Below are 272 nucleotides of genomic sequence, written 5' to 3' on the forward strand. Positions count from 1 at the left end.
ACAGCTTTGTTGTGGCGTTCGTCACTGCCGCTGACTGACCTCGCCACCGTGCCCTCCGGCCGCGCCGTGGCCGCCACGTTCGGGGACGTCAGGGTGGTGAACATGTACGCGCCGACAGGCAACGCGAGAAGAGAGCGCAACGAGTTCTTCGCGCAAGACGTTACGCCCCTCTTCGCGGGCCCGCGCAGTGCGCACGTTGGGCACGTCGTTGGGGGGGACTTCAACTGCGTGCAGGAGGACAGGGACACGACGGGCGTCGCGCACAAGAGCGC

The sequence above is a fragment of the Frankliniella occidentalis genome, unplaced genomic scaffold (genome assembly GCF_000697945.3).
Source record: "Frankliniella occidentalis isolate FOCC.00 unplaced genomic scaffold, Focc_3.1 Scaffold339, whole genome shotgun sequence".
Taxonomy (NCBI): domain Eukaryota; kingdom Metazoa; phylum Arthropoda; class Insecta; order Thysanoptera; family Thripidae; genus Frankliniella; species Frankliniella occidentalis.